Below are 10,195 nucleotides of genomic sequence, written 5' to 3' on the forward strand. Positions count from 1 at the left end.
AAAGGAATTAAAAGGGATTCTGTTTCATGAAAAAGCAGTGACATACTTACCAGATATTCCTAGCTCTTGCAAAAAGAAACCTAGCACAATTTCCACAAAGCCCGTGGAAAAATGGTCGTACATCAGTACACAAGTTCCCAGTGCCTACCCTATCTCTTTAGTTTCAGTAGTGACAGGTGAATGGATTTTCAGTGGGGTCTGGGAAATCAGGACTTGCTCCGCGTAAATGACAGGCATCGGTATTTTCAGATCACTGCTGGCCTCATAAAATGGCTGAGGTTCAGAACTATTTTGAAGCTTAGCAGCCAGAAAAGTATCAGTGAAACTGCCAAGAAGCTTGCTGCTTCATGCAGCAAGGAACACAGATCTAGATGAGATTTTTCCTTTTTTCTTGCAGAGGAGCAGTAAGGAAGGGGGTGGGGAAAGGAGCTGCTCACTTCATTTTGCCTGAAATAAATAACCGTGGCTGTAGATTTGAATCAATAAAATGAGTGCTTTATGAGTGGTTTTAAGATGATATAAATGTCCTATTAAAGGCTTCTTGCGTTTCTCTGCTGAGATTAGTACAACTATATGTTTACAATATGCCAATAGTGGAGATTTTTTTCTGGACAATTCTTTCAAAGTTAGTTTAGCACATGTCTGCATTTTGTTACTTTACATGAGCAAACACTTAGGTTTTACTGGTCCATGAGGCATTCACCCATAGGATTAAAAGGCAAAATCCTAAAAAAAAAAAAAAACCCCTCCAGATGATTACTTTTGAAAAGCTAAACCCCACTTTTGCTACAAGATTTAGCTGGTAATTGATCTGAGAGGGCAAGCCCTATGTTTCTCAAAATTGTGTAATATATCCTACCAGGACTATGTTCTTTGCTTCTTGTGGCAGAGCATAGAAAAGCATTAATTATAAACATAGCTGTAGGAGTCTGGATCTTAGTGTGTAGTATTTGATGTCTTTATGACACGGCAGAGTAACCTGCTGGTTTTAAATAATAATTTAGTTCAAAGTTTTTGAATGTGCAATCCCATTTTGTTTATCTGTTTTTTATATAATGTTCAAAGACCTAAATAGTGGATACATTTTGCAGATCTAATATTGTGCAATATGAATACGCATGTCTAATAATTACTTGCCATATTTCTTTTTATTTTAAGGTTTTATCTTTTTATATTTTTTCTTTCTAAATTAACTTTTTTGTAACATTCACAGCCAACCTCAAATCCCTTTACAGTCTACAGAGGAGCTGATACCAAGTTTGCATAATGACTCATGTTTTTTTCATTTCAAAACACTGAATGATAGTAATCTGCTGCTGTGACAATTAATTAAAAATATTAGTCAAAGAATATAGACAACAAGCATGCAGGAGAAAGCAGATCTCCAAAAGATTTTTAACATTCAACAACAAGTTTCTGCATATGTAATATGTAGTTGCATTATTGTATGAAAAGTGCTCTTGACAGCTTGGTCAACCCATCTTTGGGTTTATCTGGAAAGTCTTTCTTTCAAAATATGGGCCAAAATTCTACTCATATTGAGCTAGAAATTAGCCATGCATTCATGGCAGGAACCCGGTTTGGTCAAATCATTGAGGTGGAAGTGCCAAGGCCTTCTACTATGAGTTCCCAAAAGAAAACTAAAACCTAAACGTGTAGCTTTTTAAAGGGAAACAAAAGACAAAGAGAATTTAAATTTTCTACTGAGTTCTTCCAAGTTCAGTGTGTTTTGAAGCTTAGTCCATGATGGCAGCTAATTTAACAGCTTGCTGAATGGCAGCAAATTCTGCTTTGTCTGCTCTAGTCCTCAAGAAATTCTCCCCTTCACCTCTAAAGCCTGCTGGGCTGCTCCCTCATCCCACTGTAGTCTTTCAAACCATAGATGAGCTCCGGCCTCCTGCTATAACTTTCCTGCTTATGCCACCCTGCAGTTTCTTGAGCCTTCTCTTTTTGATGACTCTCAGTAGCCCTGAGGGAAGGAACAGTCTCCCCTTTCTCCAAGAGGTCCCTCTTCCTAAAAAGAGGACAACACATGCTTTGGAGAAATTAATCAGATGCCCGTGAAATTCCAAGCTAAGTCTGCCCCAGCCTTTTGAGTACCAAGTGTCACAGTTTAAGGCTGCCTAAAGAAACACACCTATGAGAGAGATCTACGACATCAGGTTTAACAGTGCCTCAGGATTAAATTGGTTTAGTGTAGTTTGAAAACATGTCAAAAGATTGGGTTTTTTTAAACACACAAAATTAAAAATATATCTTTAGTTGTACCAGACCATCCACTTGAATAATTATTCTGGTTATCCATCAGGCCAACTCAGAAATGCTGGTCATCCTCCAGGGCCCATTCCTCTTATGTCTCTGCCAGATGAATGGCCAAATTGTCAAAAAGCCACTGCGGTATGAAGATGCATTAGAATCACACAGTAGGGGTCATGACTATCCACATCAATTTCCTGCTTAAGACATTTGCCACCTATTTGTGAGGAACAATCTCTACTTACCTGAAAGTCACCTTACAACTGTAGTTCTCCCCAGGTCCCTATGAAGTCAGTGGAGACTGACTACAAGCATTTCCTGAGGGCAATTATGTCCATCTAAAGTCTGACTGGTTGGTTGTTTGGGTTGTGTTGTTGGTTTGTGGGTAACACTGATTGTGCACTGTGTTGCTTGCCTCAGGTAGTGTCTGTGCTGAGGTAAGCTTGCACCATTCATCAGTTTGACAGAGTCATCTGAAGAGTAAAATGAGAGAAACAGAAGACTATAGTCTTGTAAGCTCTGTTAAGAGAAGTACCTGTTACACCAAATGCAGGCCCTTCCCTGGTTGAATGCCCACTTAGCTGTTGGTACACACCATCATATGCAATTTTAACCTCATTCCTCAGAATGGTTTGAGACAGTCTATCCTCGCAAAAGAGATTTCCAATATCTTGGGACTTACTCAAAATTTCACTCTTATCTGTCCTTCCCACTTGCTGTTACACCTGTGTAAGCATAGTATTCATTTGGGTCCAGCCCTCTATGGATTGATATATTTTTCTTCACCTTTTCATTCTTTCTTTTTAACATTAAAATAATTGCAACCCTGTTTGCAAAGGGGATAGATTGTACAGTGATAATAAGGCTGCAGCCATTTGAAGTCTAGATGTGTCTGAGCAAACTGGAATGATTTGCCACTGACTTCAAATCAAAGCATCTTGCCTTATTTAAATGGAGATAATAGTTTTAAATGGAAAGGTAAATACAGATGAAAGATGAAAGAGCTCCTGAGGAGCTTGGGCAAGTTTATTAAGGTTATTACTTACATTGTGACTCACATCATAATTGGAGCATGGAAGGAGCATGTGGTCAAAAGACTGCCGAGACTGCTAAGATCTCTGACCTGAAGAGTTTATGATCCAATGGTCTGATTCAAGCAACATAACCAACAAAATCAAATAGGAAATGTGTGCGAAGGAGAACCTACAGTAAAGGAAGCCTAGGCACAAACCATTAACTCAGATTCTTTGTGTCTATACACTGCAGCACACAGATCTTATCAGCTCAGACATTCAGAAATGATGGATCAGAACCCAAAGCATCATGAGGCTAACTTTAAAACAGGATTTTTTAAAGTGGTAAATTGTAATTTTTTTCTCTTCTGGTCTCTAAGTCTTTAGAGAGCTCTCAGTTAATGCTTTCAAGGTTTCATCTGCAAACCTCAGGGCTGGAAATTTGCATCTAGTGGTGTCAGAGAACTCAGGCAATCACATTTACCAAGAAATTAAGTTTTTAAAGAAAAAAACAGAAAATAATGTGAGATTAAAAATAAACAAGTGAGCTGTCCACCTTGGATACAGTAATATGGGAAAATTTGTATTTTAACCAGATTTATAAATATAAGATAATTCTCAGAATGCTTTCAGAGTAAAGAAGTACTGCTTTTATTCCCTTTCAGGAACAAAGTGGTTTAGTTTTTTGATATCTACCAGCCAATCTTCTAAATTAATAGATACAAAGTGTAAAGAAGTAAATAGCGTATTGCTTGAATCTCCATTATGAACTCAACTAAATTCACCTTGTGCCTCTAGTACAAATTTCTGTGCACTCATCTATCTCTTCATACTACCGTAAATTGGCTTCTTGGACAACTGTCCTTTCGTTATACTTCATAATGTTATTACTGCGTGTTGGTTAACGCACCGTCTATTCAATACTTTTATGCAAACTAGTATTTTGCCAGTGCTACAAATGAGAAAATTCCTCCATAGAAACCGTGGCAGAAGCTTAACAGGGACTAATCTCAAGCAGCTGCTAGAAATTTCATCACCACATTACATTGGTCTTATCTGGGGGAGAGGCAGGGAGGGGGAAGTGAAGACTCTTGTCATAACACTGCTAATACCTGTGCTTTAAAAGCAGAGGAATTGGGGCAGCCTGAGCGATCAGCAACTGGTGTGCGGCATGCGACTCCAGGTCCGTTAGTCTCCTTCTGGCAGTTCCAATGTTACGTTTCAAAGGAACCCCGTAACAGCAAATGGGAGATGGTCTGCGCACACACCCAAAAACACACATGCAAGCCTCATCCCTGCACCTGAACAAAGGTGGACTTAAACCCAGACGCGCAAGACTTAATATCCAGTGCAAATCATGTATTGCATTTAATAGTAATTATGTATAATCTTGATTCTCCAGTAATTAAGAGTCATGTCACCGGCATTTGTTCATTAAATGATTTTTTCATGTCAAAAATAGTACTTCGAATTTAATCTAGGGAGAGACTGTTTACGTAAGAGTGCACAGTGCAAAGCTGAAGTCACTCTCTTCCCAAGTTTTTCTACAGAAATAAATGGGCAGCCATACTTCCCCAGTGGAGGCTTCTGGATGGTAAACAAGAGATTCTCAACATTAGCTTTGAGAGATATTGGTCTAATCCGATGAAGAGGTAACAAAGCCAGGGTAACTTTACTGTTACAGCCATACCATGTTCATTCCATAGATCCAGGTTCATCCCACTCTGCACTTCCCACTTGAGACATCAGCTACAAACCTCTGCTATCCTCTGCTGCTGATTGATGTGCAATTTTTGTTTGACTGCTTGGTAATGAAATTCATAAGGTAGAGGAACAGATACAAATTCTATTATTAGCAGCCCACCAGTATCTTTTCTGTGTCTTTTGCAATAAATATGGTACAGAAATTGTCACTGAATTCCCAATTTTGGCCCACTCGGTGGGAAAACTGAAAGACCTTAATATACTGTTTAGATGAGAAGTCACCAGGAATCATTAGCCCAGTGGTGCCAATACAGCTCAAAACACTCATGACCTCTTAGATGAAAAGGACTAATGACCAAGCTGAGCTCCACAGTGTCCTGCACAAAAGAATCATTGGGGCAGAAGAACAACTGATCATATTTTTGGTTTGGGTCTACTCCCACAAAGTGGAAAAAGGAATGACTGGTAAAAGCTAACAAGGATTGAAGGCAGAAGTAAGCCGTGAAGACCACATGCAATATAGGTAAATATATTTGGTGCAGACAGTATAATCCAAAGGCATAAACCATCAACTTGCTTGTTTATGCAGCATCTTGGAGAAATTTAGAGAATAATATGAAGGACAAAAAACATAGCATAGAGAATTTAAAAAATTATACTGTAATGCTTCTCTCTATAGCGTGGTTGCCTAGTTACAAAGCAGAGTCCTTGGGATGACAGGGAAAATAGTATTCATACAAGTTTAAAGCCCCCCAAAATATCAACAATGGCTTGTGTCTAAATCAGGGTAATGCAGGCATATAGTCTGATATCTTACAATTTGCCAGAACTGGACACAAACATATTACAAAATTTTATACCCTATTTGAGATACAGCATCTGTTTCTAGTTCAAAGATACTCATACCAAATCATAAGCAATCACTATGCAGGGTTTGGAATCTGTCAGTCAGAAATTTTAGGCCGTTGAGGTGGACAGAAATTCAGCAATTCAAGGAAGCAATAAAAAAATATATTTTTCATATTTGCTTTATTAATTATGGTAGTGTTTGATGTGCTGAGGATGTTGTAGTATAAATCTTATCTCAACACAATGGGAAGAGTAAAGGTAGGTCACAAGTTTTTAAAAAAGGAGGAAAATTATGCTATTATTCTATAATTGATTTAGGGACTCCAGTAATGTAGTTTGCAGATTTTATGAGTTGGTATCCAGTCTAAATTAATTGCGTATCTGATGTATACAAGGTTCACCAACAGGAACATACGCTGCCATGGTCCTATGCAGACATCCTTGGCATTTATGTGTAAACCTTCCAATTTACAATTTAACTTCAAAACACCCCTTTTTTGTGCAGTAAGAACAGTAAAAGCATTCAGGAAAATGAGATTTCACTCCTTTTATCACCCTGATTACTGAATTGTTTTGAAACTTGCAAGAATAAAAAGACTTTTGAGCTGAAGTTTCCAAGTCAGTCTGCTTCCTGAAATATCCAGCCTGGATTTCAAACATCATAGGTAATCTTCTGGAGCTTATTTGTTCCAGAAGCAGTGAACTGGTAATTACATGCCAATTAAAGGATAGAAATAGCTATTATTCAAGCTATGTGCTGCTACAACAGAGACAAAGAAATCCAGATTTCTCTATTAGTTGCTTAAGAGTTTCTCTACTCTCTCCTATGACATAATTTATATTTTGATGCTAGCATAATTCACATTAGATATGTTTCATTTTGATGTTGCAATAAGATCTCTGTAGACTCTGACTGTTTTTTCCATGGCTGATATTTTTCACACCATCCTATTGTAAATAAAATACACATTTACTGAACAATGCAACAGTTTTGGTAGTTGGCTTTGATAGTCAATTGTCTTAGTAAGAAAGCCAAAATTTCCAAAATCCCATTAAAACTAGCTTTCTGTAAAGTTTCAGTGTTTTTTTAAAAATATAGGATAGTTTGTTAGAAAAGCAATTGGAGCCATGGGGATTATTTTTATTTTTCTTTCTGTAACTATAAAAATGTGATTAGACAGATGTTTCATTGCAGATTTGTTTCAGACCAATGTGATTTAAAAACACTGAAAATATAATACCCTTTTGAATGAAGTTTAATATTGTAACATTGAGAAAATTTTAACTATATTAGAGTAGACCAAAGAGCTTTCTCTAAATTAATTAAAATAATAGTAAAAGTTAAATTCTAAATTTACCATATAAAGACAGACATCAAAGGAGAGTAGTATTATAAGAAAATACTTTGTGAATAATTTTGACCCATTATCCCTCTTCATATTTATTGTAAAATAATTTAAATAAATGCCATCTAAAGGAGCACTGTAATACAATTGCTGTAACAGGGATAAGAGTGCGCTCACTACAAAATTGTTTTATTTTATTCTAAGATAGTGGTTTTGAGCTAGGATTTGGATTAATTTTAGTTGTACAGACAGCAAAGTAGCTACTCCAGCAATTCCAGTTAGTTCCTTCATTGGTTTATCCTTTGGCAAATTCTGACATTTGTTGGTATCAGATGTTAATCTATATAGACTTAATAATCTAATAGTAGTGTGAGATAAGTCGCAGTGGATGAAAGTTGTGATGCTTTATGTGAATTTACTGCTGAAAAAACTGATAAGAGCATTCAGCGTATTAGATGCATAATACGGAGATCAGTTTATTAGTTTCAGGAACACTACATTCCATGGCTGTGAGATGAATTTACCTACCAGTTCTGGTCATAGTAGGTCAGAAAGTAAGGAGTATAGCGGTTGTAATCGTGATTTGTAGCATGGTGAATATTGCTGCTGATAAGAATTTTGACATCTGGAAACTCTTAAATATGTTTTGGAGGATACATTTCTGTGGTCCTCTAACTTTTTCTAATTCTACTTGACCTTAAAAAACATACTGTGAATGTAGATAACAAAGCTAGCTTTGTATATTTGACATACTCAAATATTGGTAAGATTGGTCCTTCCTGATAATATCCCAAGAGCCAGTTGAGGCCTTTGAGAGTCCCAGAGCTCTTTCCAAGAGCTTTGTAACGTTCTTTTTGCAAAGTTTTGACCTTTCATCAATGTTATTTTTATGATATGTTTTGAATGATCTGGCTGATTAATATTGCGATTTCTGTTTCTTTTCCATCAACTTCAAAAAAACATTAGCGGCATACCTTTATGTCTTTGTGGTACATTGATCACTGCCCCTTACTGTAGTATCACCTAACCATATCACCTTCATACATCATTGCATGTGTATATGTATATATGTATATGTATGTAGGTATATATCTTTATGTGAAACAGAAGTGGTTGTCTCTCCAGCAAACATATAAAAATCTTCTTTTTAAAGCTTTGTAGTCCAAGGAAGTCTTCTGCACCCTCTTTTCATACTGAAGCCCACAAATTCTTGCAGGTCAAGGAAGTGCTAAAGTGTATGTATTTTTTATTTAATATATTTGCAATTTTCCCCTATTTCTAGTCAGAAACTTTGCAAATGCAGACTTAGTAATGCAAATTTTTAAAACTTTTTTAGATGCTATTTACCATTCTTTATCACCTGTGCACTCCCACCACTTTTGATTTGTGTTTGTGTACAACCAGCTTATTTACCACCTGGCTCATGGACTCCTTCCAGTCAAATTGCAGGCCAGGATTTGGAATAGACACACCATTGGCTGCAGTGATGGATGATCTACTCTTGCCCATTTAAAGATTCCTCTGTCTTTCTGCAACGTTCAATATATGCACCACGCTGAGTAGTTATTTTACCTTGAGGAAGTTAATGGTTAAGCACTGAGCTGGAAAACATCCACTGCACAAAATGCAATCAGAGGACTGATGGCCTGCTTCATCTTGCTTGCCAAAGATATGAAGACCCTCCAGGTTCTACATCAATCACTCTTTCTTTTCAATATCCATATAAAGGCACTGGGGAAAATTATGAGACATCATCTAAAATACCAACAACATGGATCACTTTCTGTCCCAGTGGATGGTAAATCTCTTATTCCATAAAAGTTACCCTCTGTCAGCTAGGTCCCAAGTTAGAATGAAAGCTGCCTAGATACATGGGTAATGCCACATGAAATGCATAGGCTGCATTTTTCTACTCTCTTTAGCTAAAATTCCTTCCCCTTTCCCTTGGTAGGCTTTCTGTAGGAAACTCTGAGACTGTTGATATTTCAACGAGCTTTCTTTTAACTGTCATTGAAGTCTCTTTTAGCTTCACCATGAGCTGCGTCTGTCTCTTCCCAAAACTTCTCTGACTTGGCTTTTAGGCTTTCTTCATTGTTCTCTCACATTTTTTCTCCACATAGCAAAAAGACTGAATGCCTCACCAACTCAGAAGGGTCATGAACAGCAGTTGACAAATTATACCAAAATTTTAGACAGAATCGCAGCATCACAGAATCACTGAGGTTGGAAAGCACCTTTGGGGAGCATCTAGTCCAACCCTGCTGTTCAAAGTAAGGGTTTGAAGGCTGTCAGGGCTTTGTCCAGTCACGTTTTTAATATCTCCAATGATGGAGACTCTGCAACCTCTGTGGGCAGCCAGTGTTTGAGCACTCTCACAGTAAAAAAGTCTTTTCTTATGTTTAAACAGAGTTTCCTGTATTTCAATTTGTGCCTGAAAGTAAAAAAGCATTGAGTACCTCAGCCTTCTCCACTTTATTTGTCACCACATCACTGGCCACATTCACTAGCAGGCCCACATTTTCCCTAGTTTTTCCTTTCTTGCTGATATACTTGTAGAAGCCGTTCTTGTTTCTTTTCACATTGCTTGCCAAATTCAGCTCCAGCTGGGCTTTAGTTTTCCTAACCTGCATGCTCGGACACTGTTTCTGTATTCCTCCTGGTCACCTGACTCTGCTTCCCTCTCCTGTACATTTCCTTTTTATGTCTGGATTGAGTCAGGAGCTCCTTGTTTATCCATGCAGGCCTCCTACTGCCTTTGCCTGATTTCCTGCTCACTGGGATGGACCACTCTTGAGCATGGAAAAGTTGATCCTTGAGAATCAACCCGCTCTCCTGGACCTCTCTTCTCTCCAGGGATGTATCACATGTGATTATTCCAAGTAGATCTCTGAAAAATGCCAAAGCCTGCTCTTCTGAAGTCCAGGGATGTAATCCTGGTTTTTGCCTTGCTCCCTCCCCTCAAGCTCCTGAACTCCACCATCACGGTCACTGCCGCCAAGGTTGCTCCCAGCCTTCACATCCCAACCA

Source organism: Phaethon aethereus (genome assembly GCF_964289735.1).
Source record: "Phaethon aethereus genome assembly, chromosome: 1".
Classification (NCBI taxonomy): domain Eukaryota; kingdom Metazoa; phylum Chordata; class Aves; order Phaethontiformes; family Phaethontidae; genus Phaethon; species Phaethon aethereus.